Below are 20,164 nucleotides of genomic sequence, written 5' to 3' on the forward strand. Positions count from 1 at the left end.
GAGGTTTTGGACAAAGCTACTATCTCTGAGGCCCATCAATTTCAAATATGAGGCTGGGGATCAAATGAATTGACAAAGCAGGGTGAGGGGAAATTCTTTTGAGAAGACCATCAGAGCGGCTGCCATTTTGCTTTTCCTTGAAACCTCTGTTCTGAGGTGCCTTTTGAATTTTGGGAAATTATAGTGGGCAGCAGTTGAACAGAAAATACACTTTTACAGAATGTATGGATCAGCAATCCAGCAGTGCATTTTCTTCAAGAGGTGTAGTCAGGGGCATAGCATGGGGGGCAGTGTCAGAGGGCCTGTGGCCCCACATGATCAATTTTTAAGGGGTGCAAACCAGGTACCCCCATGCAGGTGACCCTAGTATGGCCCAGCCCACTGCTCTTCTCTGCCCTCCAAGGGCCTTGCCCACCAGACAGGCTCCCCCCCTGTGCAGGTGAGCAGGTGGCTCAGCCCTTAACAAGCTACCCTTCTTAGGAGTATTTGGGAGACATCTGTTTAAAATAGTATGGTGTTTCTATGCTATGCAGCCAAGTATGGTTGCATTTCTTTTTGCACATTTTTGTTTAATCCTTGGGGATCAGAAGCAAAACGGAAGGTAGCGTGACCCTTCCTTTCCCAGTGATTTGCCTCTATCTCAGTTTGGGATAAGCCAGTACTGCCAGTAGATTCATCAGTTTCGCTTGGTCTTTACTACATCACATAATTTTTGTCTTCGGTGATTTAGGTTTAGGGAGGGTCACGAGGACAATTGAGATTTTCTCCTGTAGACCAAAATTTAAATTCATACTAAGGGCATTTTCAGATGTGAGGCTTAAATTGGCTTTTGCTTAAATAGCGAAAAGTTTGTAACTGGAATGTAAAACCTACATTTGCAGTAATGACCGTTCAGTTCCTCTCCTGCCTTCCATCCTGCTTGAAGAATCATACATGGCACAAATAGCAAGTGAGTGAGGTTCTAAGGTGCCCTTTAGTTTCCTGTGTGACACTGCTTCAATTGTCTAATACTTTGCAATCAGTCTAATTCCATTATTGAAGGGGCAGAAAATATTTGAGGGTCATTCCTGCTACCCCTTGGTGAAACATCTGGTATTAGGTCATCCTCCAAAATGTTCCCGTGACCTCTTGCAACGACTTTTTCCTGTCTGGATGCAATCCACCAGGATTTTTTTTCATGCAAGTCCCCATGCAAAGAGTGGATGTGCAGCTCCCTTCCATTTCAAAAGGCGATTGTGCAGGAGAACTTCCTGGTAACTTTTCCCTGCCCTGCAATTTTCACACTCCTAACTGTTGCCATGCCGCAATGTTGATTGTTAACATCTCCTGACACTGCCAAGGCGAGGCTCCTCCCCATCCTTGATAACTCATGGCAGAAACACTTGCACAAATCCTTAATTGTTTAGTTAAAAGAATTGTGTTTTGACCGCAAGAGGATTTGGGGCTGGAACTCAAAACTGATAATGATATTTTGCTGCCAAGATGTCTCATTGGCTCTTTCTGTGTTAATGCAGACTTTCAAGAAGCTCCAATTAACTGCATCAGCTCTCAGACAGAGCAAGAGGGTGCAGGGAAGAGAGTACTGCCCCCCCCCCCTTGGGAGATAGGGGAGCGGAAAGAAGAAAAGAAAGATGATCAGCAAGGGGTTGGTGTTTAACCCTCTAGTAAAGATGGGGGGGGGGGAATATATTGCTAAATGGACCAAAGGAATGCCACTTTTACATTATTTTCCACTCATGTGCCTGCTCTACTGTGTTACCGGAATCTCAGTACATGCCAAAGAAGAAATGACAGAACCCGTTATAGAAAATAAGAATCTTTGCTACAGGACAGTGGTGGGAAGCTCAGACCTGTGGTGCTAAGTCTCTCCATTTTGCCTGCATGGCTCTTTGGCCCATGCAATGTCGTCCTGTCCATCAGGACAATATGCAGTTTGTGGCAAGTGGGGACAGGCGCGGGCAGGAGGGAATAAGATACACGTTGAATGTGAAATGTGAAGAAAATACAAGAGACTGGTAGTAATACTTTGAGATGCATGTGGAGGTGGGGTGGGGAAAATATGAAAAAAAGAGCCTTCTCCACTTAGAGCCTCTAGGATCATCAAAGTCTTCCTAAATGGGGAGGCAGAGTCACAATAGCTCCTGAGCAAATTTCTGTATAAGCATGAAGAAAACCAAGCTGTGGAACTCCTTGCCACAAGAGAAATGCTGCGGCAAAGAATTTAGCAGGCTGGAAAGATGGATTAAACACCAACAAACAGTGATGTCAGTAATTGCCACTTGATAACACCAAACCCTGTCCCCACCTGTGCCATTTTGTGACTGGCTCTGCTCCAGCGGCCCCATTTTGTGACTCGTGGGCCTCTGTAATTTTTGGCTGTCTCAACTGGGGTCTGAGAACCCAGATCTAAACCCCTTAGTTTCTGATACATATTTAAGCCCGATTTCTATGTCAACACTTCTCTACCTGTCTCTTTGTGGACTTGGAAAAACTGTGGGAAGCCTCGTCTTACAGGTTATTAGAGACACCTTCAAGTTAAACACCTGTTCATGAGACAAACCAGATGACCAAAGCCCAGACTAGATGTGACAGGACAGTTGGCCACAAATGTCTGCCCCATGTACATATAATATCATGGTGGGTGTATTCTTTACATGACAAGGAGCATTCGAAGTTCAATGCCTTAATCAGAAGGCAATCCCCACCCCCCAACATCATACACAATATCATAATCATCCCAAGTGCCCCAGTGTCTCTAAATAAGGAACAATGGGGATAATAAGAATTTCTTTGTGGGTCTTTGAAACAAATGCACAGATACAAATGCCTGGTGTTCAAGTCTCTAGATCTTTCAAGAAGATGATGCTGAAATTTCTAAACTTTTTTCCAATGCAAAAAAATATTTTAAGCTGTTAATTTTAGTTTCCCACACCTCTTTCTTCCTTTGGTTCCCAATCCGCTTGTTTCAAGGATATAATGAAAACGTAAATGGAAGAAGAAGAGCAAAGGTGAAAGGATGAAGAAAAACTCATTTTGTGCAATGTAAAAAGCTGCATCACTCCAGAACAATTATTGTTGTTCTTATTGTGAATCTCTTAAATTGTATTGAATTCACTCTGATATATTCTTCTGAACTGGTCAAATAGCAAAATGATACCTTCTAGGTGTGTGCACTGAAGATAAGATGTGGTTCAGATCCAACTTTGACACTTGACAAAGTGGGCCACTTCACCAGGGATCGCTTCAAACACAACTTGCTTTATCTCACACACACACTTTGTGACAGAATTGAATAAAGGCATAGTTGCTCCTTCTGAGTGGCTGAAGCACACCAAATTTCAGACAAAGAGGTGCTTGGTGCCTTTACAATTTAAATAGAGGGGCACGTATAATTTTTTATTTCATGGCAGTATTGCATACATTTTCTAGGCATTGTTACCCCTTCTGAAGCCTATTAAATTCCAGAGAGTTGGGAGCAGGGTGTTTTGTTCTAGTTCATTTTTTATTGTCCTAGGGAAAATGATTCACTCACCACCACCCCCGTTTTTGGGCAATTTGCATTAAAATGGAATGTGTTGTACATTGTGCCCATATGTAGTTCAGAAGGATAGGTGGAGGGGTTTGGAAGTTATGATGAATAAAACCATTTGAGGCATTTTGTTTGTTTTCTGTTCAATTGACGTCAACATGTTCCTTACCCACACCCCTCCATCTCCACCCACTCCCAAGGAAAAGCACAGTGATTGGATATAAAAAGGAGAAACTTGGGAAAGTTATTGCCTGGTTGGAAGGTAGAGCTGTCAGTTTCAAAACCATAGCCCTTGGCCTGAAGCTTTATTTTTATAGAGAACCTTGTGGGTTGTTTTTTTAAAAACTATTTTTAACAGTCAGTGTGTCTCTGTCCGTGTCCTCTGAATTTCTAAGGTAGGGCCCAAGAGCAGCCATATTTGCTTCGATCTGTTTGGGGGAAGCCCTCAAAAGGCAGGGAGGGGTGCCAAATTTTGGTGTTGCACAGGGTGCTGCTGAAATTTGAGACTCCATTGCCAGATCAGTCCATGATTGGTCTATATTAGGGCTTCATCCAATGTCGAAACACACCCTTAGGGTAGGATAAAGAAATTTTTAACATGAATATTTCTACTAATGGCTACACCTCTTTTAGCTCCTATCCACTGATTTACTACTGGCTTCCATCAGGCTCTGCCGATTCATGGAAGATTCCTCCTCCATCCAGCAGTGAAAAGGTTATGCAGATTATAACTAATAAAAAGGGATTTACCGACTAGGGGAAGTGTCCCTTCAGTTGGTGCCAGGGTCCTGCTAGCTGGTGATGGACAGGATAATAAAACAGGAAAAAATTAACATGTAAGAAAACAGAGCTGCACCTGGAGAAACAGAAGCAAGGAGAACTGATGAATCTAAAATCAGAGCCAAAAAGCAGCTATAATTCATAAAAAAATATGCTTGTGCTTTCACTCCCACTTCCAATGTCTTGCTGCCTCTTATTTCAAAGACAGACAAACAACACACTGTTCTGTGTGGCATCTCCTGCTTTAAATCTTCCTGTCTTCAAGTTCTTGTAACATGAGTCGGCAGTCCAGGATCTAACCCGCTCCGAAGACCCGAGGGGGCATCCAGTGAGTGAAGAGGGGGAGGGGGGAATGTCTATTTTATGTCTACCTTGCCGCATTCTGTAGAGCTTGGAACTATGTTTGGTAGTTTTCTTGCACACATACTTCATTTGGACGTCCTGTGGGAAATTTAGTAAGCTCCTTTGAACAGACCAAAGTGCTCCTTTAAATAAAGGAGAAAGGCTGGGATGGACACATCAGTCAGGCACCTGGTAAAGTTCGCTGCTTGTCCAAGCTCTGCCAAAAAAGCTCCTGTAAGACAAGGTTAGTGAACCTGTGATCCTCCATATGTTGAACTTCAGCTCCCATCAGTCTCAGGCAGCATGGACAGTGGTCTGGGATGATGGGATATGTAGTTTTACTATCTTAAGCAGCTAACAGACCATTGTGATCCTGGTTGCATTCAACTAGGTTTTATTCAGACTCTATCCTTTGAAACCAAGGGACCTAACTTTAGTCATGTTCTTTTATTTCAATGGGTCTACTCTGAGTAAAATGTAGCCAAATACCATCTCATGATCCACTGCCCCACCCCTGGAATCTTCTCACACTGAGAGAGAACCTTACAGTCCAAGCAGCTTAATAGAAGTTTGGCAGGTTTTGGAACACTGTGTGGAAGGAATACATTTCCTGCTTTCAGACAGTTGTTACTTGCTGCTTTCGTTTTGAGGAGACTTGATCATCTAGGGCCAACCTTCCTCAGCATACAGATAGGTGCAAAATTTGATTCCGTTTACACTGGAAGGCAAACCTACTTAATTTGCAGTTTCTGAAACAATATGGAAACCTCCCATTCTTTGAAATTTGTTCATCTCTGAATTTTGGAATGCAGGTCTCTTGTCAAGTAATGCATACAAAATGCACATACTAAGGTAAAGTGTGCATAAAAATCCATATATTTGTGGGAAATGCATATAAAATGCACTATTTATGGGAAAGTGGCTTTGCAAAACTGTATATTCGGCAGAATCATTAAAATAAATTCTCACTAAAATGCTGGTGAATTTTAAAAAAATAATAAATTGCAAGCTGAACTTAAATTTAGAAAAATGAGAAACCAAAATTGACAGATTTACCCACCCCTAACTGCCAACTTTGTGACTTGAGGGCTACAAAAAATGTGATTGCCCCCACAACATAAGGGAAAACTGCCCACAGCAAATGAGTGACAAGTGCCCATTAAAATCTGACCATTTTGAAAGCTTCCATTTCCTTCTCTCACAATAGCACTTTGTACAAAGAGTGTTTAAAACTAAAAGGGCATGCTTGTGCCAGCAGTTTGCACCAAAACCCAGAGAGAGTCCGTAGTTAGTACTCCACTTTGTGATTCAACTGTAGGAAAGAGGATTCCTTGTTAATCAACTCCCCACAAAATTCCTCACAATGTCTGAGCAGATGTTGCAAGGAACATTGTGTTTGCTCTCAAATAACCCCCTCCCCAGTCTGCTGTTTGAAGTACATGGATGAATGCAAAGGAGGACAGGGCTCCCGGGCCTTTAATAGTTGTTTGGAAGTGGGAATTTCAGATGTAGTTTTCACCCCCAGCACCTACTGAAATTCCACCTTCTACATAACTTCCCCCAGCTCCGACACCTGCTTCGTGGTGGCATAGGTAAAGGTAAAGGGACCCCTGACCATTAGGTCCAGTCGTGACCAACTCTGGGGTTGTGGTGCTCATCTCGCCTTACTGGCCGAGGGAGCCGGCGTTTGTCTGCAGACAACGTCCGGGTCATGTGGCCAGCATGACTAAACCGCTTCTGGCGAACCAGAGCAGCACACGGAAACGCCGTTTACCTTCCCGCCAGAACGGTACCTATTTATCTACTTGCACTTTGACGAGCTTTCGAACTGCTAGGTTAGCAGAAGCTGGGACGGAGCAATGGGAGCTTACCCCATCGCGGGGATTTGAACAGCTGACCTTCTGATCAGCAAGTCCTAGGCTCTGTGGTTTAACCCACAGCACCACCCGTGTCCCGTGGTGGCATAGAAGCCCACAAATCCCTGACCCCTTCTCCTGTATCCTTGTCCATACCCCTTGCCTCCTCTACACACCCCTTGGAGTCCTGCCTGTCCCTACTTGGCTGAATTTAATTGGCTGATTTTGATCTCGCTGGCAATATCGTGACTGCCTCATGGTTGTCTCATGATCTATGATTTGCTGTGATCTGCTCAGGTATAAAGACCTCTGGATTTCTGTCAATCGGGGTCCCAGTTCCTTTTGGAAGAGATTCCAAACTGGGTCCTTATTGCCTGGCAATAAACTTCACCTTCTTATTCTCCATTGCTGAGTCTGCCTGATCCTTATTTAACACCAAGCGAGTACCTGCTTACATTCACGTGCTTCAACATGACCCTTGGTTCTCATGACCCCTTGGTTGACATGACCCTTGGTTGAGATGTCTTTATTTGAGCCAAGATGGAGGACTTTCACTGGTGTATCTGTGGCTGAGCAACATGAAGGTCTTCAGCCAGCGGAGCTGCCGCTGAGCCTAGCTGGAGATCTGCTTATTCCAACCCATTCCCTGCCCCAAAATACCGGTGGATGTTGGATTGCTCCCTTATTCAAGATCAGTGTCAAACCTGCACCATCTCATAGTACTGATGCAAGGCCTTCACGCCGCTGAAACTTATTACTTGGTATCTTTTTAACACACAGCTGCAGTCTATCATCTAGCTCGACCCACCTAGTGAAGGAAGAATGGTGAACATGAGAAAATCAGCAAACACTCTGTAAAACTGCAAAGGGAAAGGCGAGAACTTTCCACTGTTTAACCTTGGGGATAGCTTCACCAGGATGGGAGCCTCACCTTCAGGGCTTCTGGCCTCCTCATAAAAGCCACTCTGTAAACTGCCCTTCCATTTAGCCCCCAGCTCTACCGCTCCTTGTTTATTTGGTCTCCACTCAAACATGGCAGCCTGAAAGCCTGCATCTCTCCTGAGTAATTTATCTCCTCGTGTCAAATTCAAGTCAGGAAAGACATGGTTGGAGTTGAAAAGTGTATTTTGCAAGCTGGAGAATAACTCATAACCTCCAGCCACATGCCAAAGTCTCTAGCATCATTCCTAAAGGGAGGGGTATGTGTAAAAATACTAAACAGCTCCCCACCCTCACCAAATGAAGACAGCCCAAGATGTCTATAAATAGCAGAGATCAAAATCAGCCAATTAAATTCAGCCAAGTAGGAGACTAAAAGCCATCAGAAAAAATGAAGAGTCTTGCCCTTTGGGCAGAATGCCATCAAAGAGTGGGCATGAAGTATCTCCCAAGGAAGTTAATTCCAAAATCTGTGTATGGCTACTGAAAAGACCTTCTGTTATGCTCCTGCCAAACACACTTCTGGCATTGGCGAGGTGCAAAAGAAAGTATCATCTAAAAATGAGCCAGTGTGGTGTAGTAGTTAAGAGCGGTAGTCTCGTAATCCTGGGTAACTGGGTTCGCGTCTCCGCTCCTCCACATGCAGCTGCTGGGTGACCTTGGGCCAGTCACACTTCCTTGAAGTCTCTCAGCCCCACTCACCTCACAGAGTGTTTGTTGTGGGGGAGGAAGGGAAAGGAGAATGTTAGCCGCTTTGAGACTCCTTAAAGGGAGTGAAAGGCGGGATATCAAATCCAAACTCTTCTTCTTCTTCTTCTACTTAAAAAATGAAAAATTCTAGTTCAGAAGAAAATCTGAGAAACTAGATGGCTGTATGTTCTAAAGATTCAGAAATCAAAAGAGACCCTCACATTTGTGTGTGTTTCAGATAATTACTCATAAACTCAATCCATAATTTTAAGTATTTTGGAGTAGTTATCCCTGGTCTCTTCTTAGCTCACTTGGCACACAAAAAATGATTCACTGGTTGAGGTGAATTCAGGATGGAGAAGCTGTAGCCCCAAATACATTATTGGATGCTAAGTCCCATCACACCCAGACAGCAAGGTCAATGGTAGGGATGGTAGGAGTTGTAACACCACCTGGTTGTAACACCACTGGTTCCCTTTTGTTGGTTTAGATAGGACAGACAGAGCGAGCTTGAATGTGAGCCTGCTATTGATCTACAACCACCCCTATTTGGACAAACAAAATTCCAAATTGAATCTATCATGGGAGCAAGTGGTTCACGTCCTGTTTTCCATAGACACTATCAGCGCAGAGTGTTGATCAGCAGGGACCCTGTGACAATAATGAAGCCACTTTCCCCCCTCTTTGACTGTCTATGAAGAATGATGCTTGGCTACCCTGTGTAGCGATCAAGATCACTACCCTGATTTGTAATTTTAAAAAATCTTTTTTTGAAAAACACAACTAACAGACTGGCTTTAAGTGCCAAATATGTGATTTAAATTTATAATCCTTACAGATGCTTGGGGGGGGGGGAGGAATAGAAGTGAGAAACCTGCCCTAAACATTGCTGGGCAGAGCAAAATCCACACTGGACTCCACACCAGGTATGTGTGCCAGCAGAGGAGTGAAGTTGGGGAGAAGTCCACACCTGCCTCTAGAGAAAAGTATAGCTGTGTGCAGCCTGCCAGGTCAATACTAACTAGCCTCACTGTCACATTATGACTTGTACTACACAACAAAAGTATTATACAATGCCTCTCAAGCAGGGTTGTGCTGGCATAGCCCTTCACTCCTTGTTCTGTACACCAGCTTATGACGTTATTCTCCAATATGACTATTGTTAATATAGCTCCATCAATGTGCACAGCACCTTGTATAGTACAAAAGGACAGGTCCCTGAGGAGGTGAAGTCTTTAATTTTGCACAGGGGAGATAACATAGGAGACGATTAAAGGTAAAGGGACCCCTGACAGTTAAGTCCAGTCCCAAACGACTCTGGGGTTGCGGCGCCCATCTCGCTTTACAGGCCAAGAGAGCCAGCGTATGTCCACTTCTGCAGACAGTTTTTCATGTGGCCAGCATGACTAAACCGCTTCTGGCAAAACCAGAGCAGCACACGGAAACGCCATTTACCTTCCCACTGGAGCGATACTTATTTATCTACTTGCACTGTGTGCTTTTGAACTGCTAGGTTGGCAGGAGCTGGGACCAAACAGCAGGAGCTCACCCCGTCATGTGGATTTGAACCGCCAACGTTTTGATCGGCAAGCCCAAGCGACACAGTGGTTTAACCCACAGAGCCACCCACTTTTAGCCACGGATAAATGGGGCAAATATGCATTATTTCCTTTTCACAAGGTGAGCTTTCATTAGCTGTGTGGCAGAGTCTGATGGGTGTTGTACAAAAGAGGCAGAGAGAGCCCAACACTTGCTGGAGTGGTGTAAGTCCACTCAGATGTGGAAAAAGCAAGGGTAGGGAACAGTTCCTGGCTTAAACTGTCCCAGTGTCATGTCCTCAATGAGCTATGTGGCCTTAGTGGCCGGGCCTAAGAACTACTGTGTTCAGGCAAGAGGCATTAGGACTGAGCATGAGATATGCACACTTAGTAGAACATGCATGTATCCCAGCTCTTCCCCTGGCAGTCCTTTGCATTTGTGAGTGAATGTTTTTGTCGTTAAATTTTAATAAGTGTAAATTAAGCTCTCAGCTGAGAACTGCCACTTCGAGTCTCACATCAGAAACTGCATAAATCATAGCATCACCCATCACCCAAGAAGTGCAATGTTGTCCACCAGCTGTTGTTGCTTGGCATTCGCCATGTTCATGCACTTCCTTTTGCAAATTATATTAATTATGTGTAAATAAAAAAAGATGTCAATTAGCCAGGAAGCAATGAAGCACGACACATTTAGGATGGTGCTCTCAAGGACTGAACAAGCTGTCCACCTTTAAAATGGAGAATGAGTTTGTCCTCCTCCTTCAAGGGAGCCTTTGGTTAAAGACAACAAATAGTCAGGAGGACTGAATGTGGGAAGAGTTGGCTGTACTTCTTTAGTACAGCCATAAAGCAATGGTATTGCCACCATTGGAGGACATCATTTTTATTAAGAACTGAACTGCTATTTGCCACCCATCTCTTGAAAAGTACCTAGCACTGAGACATGAGCATGCCATTAGAGCTATCCATTAGCTAAAATGGTGGAACAGTAATCACAATACCATCCTTTCTTCTGTAGCTATAAGAGAAGAGATTCTGAGCATAGAAATTCTGGGCTAAATTCTGATGCCATTAGGCTAGTTCCCCTTTCAAGTCTGTGTTGGCAACCTGGTGCCTAACCATTGAGCAGACTTGTTGAAATTGCACAAGAGTTGCTTCAATTCCCCACCCAATACTGCGTCTTATTTGACTGAGACACCCAAGTACTATAGCCATATTGCTAAACTGCTTAAACAAAAAGAAAAATACTGGAACCATAAATAACATTTTTATAGGATGAAAATTCACAAAACAGTGTGAAAGCTTTTGTTACACAGAACTCTTCCTTAACCGGATGTGTGTTTTTGCAAACAAATTTAACCATTCATGTAAAATGTTGGGCTCAATCATAGTGGGATTACTCCTAAGCACTGAGCCCCTGTTCGAACTCTTGCACAATTCCCTGGATACATAGATCCAGGTTTAGGGCAAGGTCTCTTGGGTGAGAGGACCCCAGCAGAGATTTAAAATAGCAAAACATGCAGCACTTCTAAGTTACTTCCAAAGTCCATCTTAGCATAGAAAGAGATCACACATAAACATGGTTTACTTGCAAATCCCCTTCAAAGGCCAGGTTCATGTGCTTTTCCATACAGCAGCAAGAAAAGACAGGCAGTATAACTTTGATTACAAAGTGGTAAATGTTTCTAAATTATTTGTGTCGAAACACAAATATGGCTTGTTTAAACCATGTGGTCTAAGCATGGAGCACCCAGCTTAGACCTGCTTCCTGGTAGGCTCCACGTAGTAGAATAGGAGAACAAATTGTTTGGTAGCCCTTCCTCCCAAGGTGAGGGGGAGTGACCTAGCAGGACAGCTTACTCTATGGTCTTAGCCCCTTCATGCATTAATTAGTTAAGCAGGTTGGTTATATGAGGCTGAATATCCCATATATTCGACATGTCATGGTGTTGTGCTTTTCCTCCTAAGCAAAATCATTTTGTTTTGGCTTTTTGATTTTGCTTGGAATCACTAAGAAATTTATCCTTGAGAAATTATCTTCATAACATAACTATGTTGTAAGGACCTGCTGCGTGAAATAAGGGGAGGACAAGCGAGCATTAGAGCATTATTTATTTACTGTTCTGCCCTGGTGAAAATGCTTTGAGGTACTACTAAGAACACCTGTTTTCCACAATTTTCCAGTCAATGAAACACAAGCAACAGGCAGTGCACCTCTGGTGCCTGTACTGATTGATGGTGCCCGTGAAGCAAAGTACCGGTGTATCAGCTTGCCTTTCTTAAGTGTGCAAGATGTGACTTGGTGGATCAAGCCAGAAGTTAATCTAATAAAGACCATAGACCTCAAGAGTGGTGAGCTGGGTGTCCTGGAAATTCACCAGCAGGACACAATGGAAATAAGTCCCCATCTGTTGTTTGTCCTCAGAACCTAATAATCACAGCTACACTGCCTCTGACTGTAGAAGACTCAGAACAACTTGTCACATGGTTCCAGTTCCTTGTGGGGACTATGCTTAAACAAATATTTGTCAGTAAACTATTGCTTCATTGGAAGCAATCATTAGCAGAAAAACCAGTTGCTAAAGAATAGAGACAAGTTTATCCGGTTTTGTATGAAAAATTAAGCAATCAAACAATGGCCTTGAAAACTCTTAGGATGACATCAGAGAAACATCTGGCTCAACTGGTTAAGATTTAACTTTAGTTTTTAACACAGCGAATGCTTAAGTATTGCAGGGGGTAGACAATAAGATGCTTTATGGTCCTAAAGAGAGCCATAAAATATTTCAAGTCACCGAGAACAGGGCGGAATTCCACCTTTTGAATGGGTCCGGTTTGGAGTTGATAATGTCATTAAAAAAACTCTGCTTGCTGATTTCTGCGCATCAAACCTTCATACCCTTCATACAGGAACAGGTCACGGCCAGTAACCATACACACAGAGGAAGGGTTAGATTCTGTAGTGATTATTCACACTACCACCAGCACGGCATGGTGGGGGCAGCATTCTTGGGGCAACCAGAGCAAGGCAGCTGTGAGGTCAAGGGAACTCTGGGTTGGTGTTGGCAGCAGCCCCGCAAGGTCCACACACCCCTGTGGGGCTTCCCTGACCTTGCCCCATTCCCATCCCAGTGTGATTAGTACCACTGCTGTTCTGCCCCCTCCCACCGGTATACATTGCTGGTGATTCACACACATATGTACATGTCGGAGGTCTCTGGGGAAATGATGCCATAATGATGCCATTAATCAACCATGCGATATACAAAAGCTCTGTGTTTCACCTATGACAGCTGTTACACACATGCAAAATATTATGACCTGGGACATCCACGATAATTTGGATCAGGAATAAGGCACTAGTGGAAGGAGATTAATGCTTTCTCCCCATACTATTTTCCTGTTCCATGCTTTCCCTGCCCTGAAGTTGGTATTTGTCTCATGCTTGTGGGGCAGGAATGGGCAACCCACTTATATCTTTCTGGTATGTGTACATTTTCTTCAATAGAGCAAATAGCAGCTCCTGGAGGGCAATTTGGACCAAGAAACCGGGGGGGGGGGGATTTGTTCCTCCAATGCTATGGTCCCGATCCAAATCAAGGCATTCTGCAGGTTCTGTTAATATTTTTTAAACACTGCAGGAGAAGCTCAGTAAATAATGAACATGCATGAACTCACCCTTAGTCAAGTAAATACCATTAACTTTCATTGCCTCTTATGTCTGCTGCATATCCAGAAAATGCAGCTAAATGATTGTGAACAGATTCAGATAAACTGCTACGACCGCTGATTAAAAAGTGCTTAAATACCAGTGAAAGTTAATGGCCCTTTGAGGTCTAAAATGCCTTACAGTTGCTCCCTGGAAAACTACTAATGCCAGTGTAGTCACAATGAAGCCAACAGGACTTCTCTGACACAATTGCTCAGAGAACTGCACTAAGCACACAAGGGTGGAGGCTGTGAGAGAGGGTAATTTTTAAAGATCTGTGGTACAGACAGCAATTTCAAGTTTCACATCCAAAGACAGAAGAGAGATACAAACATACACCCCTTTTTAAGATGATCAGGGCAGCATGTGCTCTGGTTCTGCCCCCCCCCCCCCACGAGGTAGATCTGTGAGGGCAGAAAAAAGGCCCTTTTCTGTGGCAGGCCTGCCGTCACTCAGAAGGCAAGAAAGAAAAATGTTTAGAGAGGCACTTCTTGTTTAATGATCTCAACTTCCTCATATTATGGTATTTGCAAAGTTTTTGTTAATATTTCATTGATACAATTGAATCCCTTTTTATGGCTTTCTTAGGCTTTTGTTTTGTTCTACCAAAGGCAAAAATAAACAAACGAATGGCACAATCTCTTCTTTCACATACCGTTACCCAACATGCCGTGGTTTTCTTCTTCACAAACCAAAGCATTTTAGGTGCGCTTACTTAGGAACAAGCCACACTGAACTCAACGGGGCTTCCTTCTCAGCGTGCAAACCCAACATCTGGCTGTTAATGTTTCAGAACAGGAACGCCAGCTCCTTTGGGGCCATTTTGGAAACCCCCAACCAGCATGTGAGTAGGTCAGAAGTGCGGGCAAACCGTGTTTCCCCCTTCGCTTGAGAAGTTGGCCCTCTGGTCTCCCTCTTCCTCGGAACTTTTTGGTAATTCTTGTCTCTCTCGCACAGAAAGCTTATCCGGAGGAGGAGGAGGAGGGGCCTGGCAATCCCGCTTGGCCAGTTCCAACCGGAGAAGACAAGGGATCCCCACTGCCTATAGCCACAAAGGCGTCCTCAGTGTCTAAAGAGCTGGCCGGCATGTGCACCACGCCATCCCTGCCGGGTCGCTTCCACCTTTGCCTTGAAACATACTGAGAAGAGAGGTTCATTTTTTCCCCTTCTTTCCCCCTGAAGCCGGTGATGGATTTATTTCCTTAACAAAAAAGACAGAGAGTTTACAGTTCGGCTTTCACAAATGCATCTGATAGTTGTATAATCCCAGCAGGACAGGAAGATCCCACCCGCCGGGCCATTCTTCACCCCCCCCTTTCCACCACCCCCACTACCCCCTTTCTGAGGCCTCAGACAGTCCTCAAACAACAACTGTCTGCAAGGCCCAGCTAATCCCTCACAGGTGACCTCAAGGCAGCCGACGCCTCTCTGTAAACTCTTGCATTCCACAGCCTGGCTTAACCCCTCATGCGCTGCGGAAGCACCCTGAGCTTTGTGGTTTGAAAGAACCCAGGAAGGCAGGGGGGGGCAAAGAGAGGTAGTTCCCCCAGGTCAGGCCGGGCTGCAAGCAACATGGTGTTTTCTGAATCCTCCCTTCCACCTCTTTTGGTCAGAGGTTAAAAGCCTAATGTATTATTATAAAGCAAAAAAGAAAAAAGACTAGCATTCTTCCCTATAAATCATTCTAACGATCTCGGCACATGTGGGAGCCAGACCATGCGAAAACCTCCTCCACTGCTGCTGCTTCTGTATCCTCCACGCTTTATTTACTTGCTGTAACTAGGGACTTCATGTTCAGCTATCTGATAATGAGGCACACATTTCCACACACCCCCCAAAAAAGTGACACCTCTTTGCCTTCCCTTGGGAGGATGTTGCTCCGCTCTGGCGATAGGTGTGCACACCTTGCGGCAGGAGGCACGCTCAGCTCTTCTTCTGAAGCCTCTGGTTTCTGCATGGTGAACTTCATCCCTCTCCTCAGCCATGATCTCACCAGGTGGCCTGAGGCAAGCTGTTATCTCTCAGTCCCCCATGTGCAATATGGGGAGATTCATGCTGACCTATCTTGCAGGGTTAAACCTCTCCAAAGGTGCAAGCTCAGAGAGATCTCATTCCAAGCAAGCTACTTTATCTTTATCTAATTTGCTTCCTGCCCAGGGAAGGGAAATTGCATCATAGTTTGTCACTAAGCATATCGTTGAGCACCCGATTGCTGTTGAGGACATATGGCCCAGCTTGAATTTTGTTTTTGTTTTTCAGCCCCACTGTTCACAGATGCAACCAGGGTTACATGCCCACATGTTCGGTGGTTTCTGTATGATACTAAGAGACATTGTAGGTTTACTGTTTCTAACATAAGGATTACTACACGATTCAAAAAGTATAGGAAACACAAGTAAGCTAAAAAGATAGACGGACATTCAGTCATTTGTATAATGTATTTTATATACTTTTTTAAAACACGGGCGCTATTCCTTCTGTTAGATGCACATGGGAATCTGTTAAAATCCCACATAAAAGAGGAATTTGGGCAGCCATTCTCACAATACGTTTTTACTCACATTTCCCAACTAGATGATTCAGCTGTTTGTTAGAAAAAGGAACATGTGAAGTTACTCCGAGATGCTGTAAGAAACCACAAGAGGGTCATAGAAGAGGATCTGTAGAGCAAAGGTAATAATGTTGATAGGAAACACTTTAAGGTTATCAAGCAGTCTTGCTATACGTGGACTTCCTCCTTCACTGAAGGAGCTGCATTTTAGGTGACTAGTGCACTCTCAATTTGAGTGCTGCTGTGGTAGGGTTGCCATATTTCAAAAAGTAAAAACCAGGATACCCCAACAGTAATTTTTTTACGGAGACCAAAAAATTGTTGGTTACGAAAACACCAAACACTGTTGTTGTTTTTCAATTGACTTGCCTAAGATCTAGGTCTAGGACAAAGCACTGCCTTTCAGAAATTCCCCCCATATGTCAATTCCGCCTGTGAAATCCCAGTATGTCCAGGAAAATCCGGGCATATGGCAGCCCAAGCTGTCATGAACAAATGTTCTACCTGTTAGAACCTTTGAAGTCTAGTGCAGTTTGTTCAGCTGGGGATGGGAAGGTGATGGAGAGGTCTTCATAGTAGTGTAAATAGCTTGGCTGGTGTGTTTTGAGTATGGAGGGATACCATGGTGAATTTCAGCATTGTCATAAATGTCTGTCACTAGTGAATGTAGAGGCTAAGCCAGAAAGGTGAGGGATATAATAATAGCTGCTTGTCAGTGAGATATAGCATTGGCATGGCATAGAAAGAAATATTGTAAAGAACAAAGCACAAGACTGTTACTCAACAGTGTAAGTAAATTGGGGGCCACACAGTATCAGCAACTTGTCAGATGAGCATTTGTGTAGGTCAGTTAGGGTATTGTAGCACAAGATTATAACTAAATTGGCACCATAAAAAAAATATGTCTGTTCATGCACACGTGAAGAATTGTAGCATTTTTATTTAAAAGGCACAGAGATTAAGTGGACAGGAACTTTTCCTCTTTTTTTTAGACACTTGCCCTGGGAGGTTGGTAATCTCGTTCAGGCTTTGCTTTACATTAGAATATGACTATTCAGGAGCATGGTGCTATGGATGCAGCCTGTGGTATTGCATTAAGAGTCTGTCACTGGGAGTGTGGTGATGCTTTATTGGATGGGAGCCTCCTGTTGCAGTTGCCTCGACATGTTTTCATCAGTGTTCCAGCCTACCCTGCGCTTTTAACTTCAGTGAGACCTCAGGAACCAAATTATTTGTAGTGCAAATAACCTCACTCCGACAGGTATGAGAAGATAAAACTGGACCACCGGCTGACCGATCAATAACGAGTGTTTAATACCTGTGCTGAGATTTTTCTACAGAATGACGACAGCTGTGGAGAACAAAGGGCTCTTTTCTCTCTTGCACACTTTCATTTTTTTTGTAGGAGGGATGCCAAACTTTGGAGAGATCAAAGTACAAACAGTGTCCAGAGATGATCCCATACAATAAAAAAAGGAAGAAGAAAAATAACAAAAATTGAAAGATTGTGTTAGGCTTGTTAACTTACGGCTAGGCTGTCATATGCTATGCAAGCTGTAATATGCCCCCTAGTGGCAATAGTGATAACCCATCTGGCTAGTTATTTTAGGAGAGACGAGAGAGATAAAAGTTGAAAGCATTGGTTTTTTTGAAGATACGAGTGAGTAGATTCGGGATTCAGGGAGCCTGCAAATGTAACGTGGAGAAGATGTGACTTACATTCTCAGCTTGGCTACTGGAGTTTGTCAAATGTGCATTTTATGGGAAATATATCCTTCCTTCTATTTTCTGCGCTGTGGCATGAGTGCCAATAACAGCACCATCCATGCACAAGAAGGATGTGTCAGCAGGCTTGGAGAAAACCACAAGTTTGCAGATGTATATAAATCTCTTTAACAATTGCTAAGGGGAGGGGAATCTTCCCAAAACAGCACGGTGTGGACTGAGCATGCTCAGTAGCTTACATTTGGCAAAACCACCACCACCCATGTTGAAAAGCAGCCCTTACCCTCACTAATCTCAGAGTGCTACTTGGCTGCCACTGCATTATGGTAACCAATTAGAGAAGAGGCTCATGTTTTTGCCAGTGGATTTTACCAAATGAGAACAATGGCAACAGAGTGAGCCAAGCTGGACAGAACAGAACATTTTCCAACACAGCCTGCCCAAGCAGCATAGAACTATGCACAAATGACACCTCAAAATTCTCCACCTATTTGTGGGAAGAGAAACTGGGGACAATTTCCTACCCTGTGAGTAGGGAATAAATCTTCAACAGTTTCTTGGATTTAGGGTTTACCATTAACAGTGGAAATAGCACTTTTCTTTGGGTTTTGTGGGGTTTTCTTGCCGCTGCTGCTGTTGCAAGTGACAACAGCAACTGTGCTGGCAGTCTGGCCACCATTTTGCATCTTCCACAATGCTCTGGACTTAGCAGCATTCCAGCATATTGTGGGGAGGAAATTGGTGGTCTGGAGAATCTCCAGAATAGCATATGGAGGAAGAAAGGGGAGATCATTGTGTCTGGAAAGCAGAAATGCTTGCACCCACAATAGTGATCATAATAGTGTGACACTGAATTCCTCCCATTGTCTTTATACAGCAAATGTATGGTGGTGGTGAGCTTGAGATAAATATTTGCTATAAGGCACAGCATAGAATAGCCTAAGAGTTTGCTCTTCCTTTCATTGTTGATGCTGCATTTACCAGTGAGGAATTGCATGCGCAGCTTGATCCTCCCGCAAGTTGGGACGGTTCAGGAGGAACAGACAGGATAGGGCCTGTCACTGCTGCTATCTACAGTGCCTGCTGCTTGAGGCAGATGCCTTACTTTGCCCAACAGCAGAGCCAGCCCTGGTTGTGCCAGTGCAGAAGAGAAAACTGGCACCAAGAACAGAGTTTCTTGGCTGACAAAGGAACCGAGGTAAATGGGAGATGGATTTGCACCAAAGTGGTGGCGACAGTCATTGGAGGGGAAGAGGGTGTGTATCAATGGGGTTCACAGTACCATCGCCTGTCATCAGAAGCCTGGAGGAAGAGTGGCTAAAAGTAATTAATTCTGTCTGATTTTTGTGTGAACATCAGCTCGTCAGTATGCCACTGATTCATTTCTCATGAAAGTAAATCACATAGAAAGTGGAAGGAAACATAGAAAGCCTCTTGGTGTCAAGACAAAATTCACAAGGATGTCAGGGTTGATGACTAGGCTTTGTCATGCATCTTGATTTCTTTCTGAAAGAGGGCCAGAAATAAATTGTGAGGGGAAAGGAGGAAGAAAACCCTGCTTTAGGTCTTCTTAAATGATGCAGCCTGGGGCCGGAAAATAAATGTTGGCAACCCAGGGGGGCCTCTGAGAGGAGCAGAGGGGTTCCACGCACCACCCCAAGTATCAAACCATATGAGCTTATGTATTAGCCATAAGCAACACCGTATCAAAAATGGTAGAACCATACCCACTTCGTCTCCCCAACTCTTAATCTACCTCAGGTCCTGCGGTCATTACACTGTATATTTCTTCACCCTTGATCCACAATTATTGATTGCCATTTGCAGGGATGCTGGACAATTCCGTTTGTATTTCCATTGGAAATTGAAATGGGGGCAGAAATTGGATTTGGCTGTGGTAAAGTAACAAATTTCTTAAACAGGGTCAAGATGGCCTGCAGACATTGAGGTTCCATCTACTCTATTCTTATAATACCAATCCTGTAAGGAAGATTAGACTAAGAGAGAGTGGTTTGTTTATGTGAGCATTGCTATGTGTTTTTTATTGGTCGAAGACTGCCCAGAGTGGCTGGGGAAACCTAGCCAGATGGATGGGGTATAAATAAATTATTATTATTATTGCAGTATTATCATCATCATCATCACTGATCTGGGAAATTCAAGGCACACACAGAAGGACACACACACACACGAGGGCCTATGGCTATAGCATTCTTAGATTAATGCCCTGATAATACTATTATGAAAAAATTAACCTTTCTAGACCATTTATACAAATAGTCTTATACAAATTAATTTTGTTCCCCTATCATCTTTGGGCTGGAGCCGCAGTAGACCCAGGCCTCATCTGCACTATTCATCTAAGGCAGTATCATACTACCATACCCGTCAACCACCCTGGAAAAAAATGGGACATCTTTTCTCACGTGGGGAAAGCGGACAAAATGGCTGCTGTAATCTTGCGCAATTTCAGGCTGCACTTTCTTTGGGCACAGTGCCCCA

The 20,164-nt window shown here is 43.9% G+C and overlaps 1 long non-coding RNA gene across 1 annotated transcript; it reads right to left on the bottom strand.

Annotated features, from left to right (window-relative positions):
• Window positions 1-12,544: 12,544 nt before the first annotated feature.
• Window positions 12,545-19,550, bottom strand: LOC310847847. The gene is made up of 3 exons (XR_014566053.1): window positions 19,419-19,550; window positions 15,948-17,355; window positions 12,545-14,587 (listed from the first exon to the last, which is right to left on the bottom strand). It is a non-coding gene; the product is annotated as an uncharacterized lncRNA (long non-coding RNA).
• Between the last annotated feature and the right edge of the window lie 614 nt (window positions 19,551-20,164).

This window comes from Podarcis gaigeae (assembly GCF_964106915.1).
Source record: "Podarcis gaigeae genome assembly, chromosome: 6".
In the NCBI taxonomy this organism is placed as follows: Eukaryota; Metazoa; Chordata; class Lepidosauria; order Squamata; family Lacertidae; genus Podarcis; species Podarcis gaigeae.